We start from the raw sequence: 227 nt of genomic DNA on the forward strand, positions 1-227 counted from the left end.
GTTCTCCGCACGATTGGCAATTTTCCAAGGCGCACACCGGTCCGCGATTTGCACATGGCATTCAAAATTCCGTACATTTATGATTTGAGCCACACTTCCTCCTCTTCGAAGACAACCACGCTCTGCTACCAATTGTTGAGCCGCTTCGAAGACAACCGGAGCTCACAATCGACTGTTTGTCTCGTGGTGTTCCAATGCCTCCCCAAAGTCGAAGGGGATCTCAAGGG

The sequence above is a fragment of the Cryptotermes secundus genome, unplaced genomic scaffold (genome assembly GCF_002891405.2).
Source record: "Cryptotermes secundus unplaced genomic scaffold, Csec_1.0 scaffold1894, whole genome shotgun sequence".
Lineage (NCBI taxonomy): Eukaryota > Metazoa > Arthropoda > Insecta > Blattodea > Kalotermitidae > Cryptotermes > Cryptotermes secundus.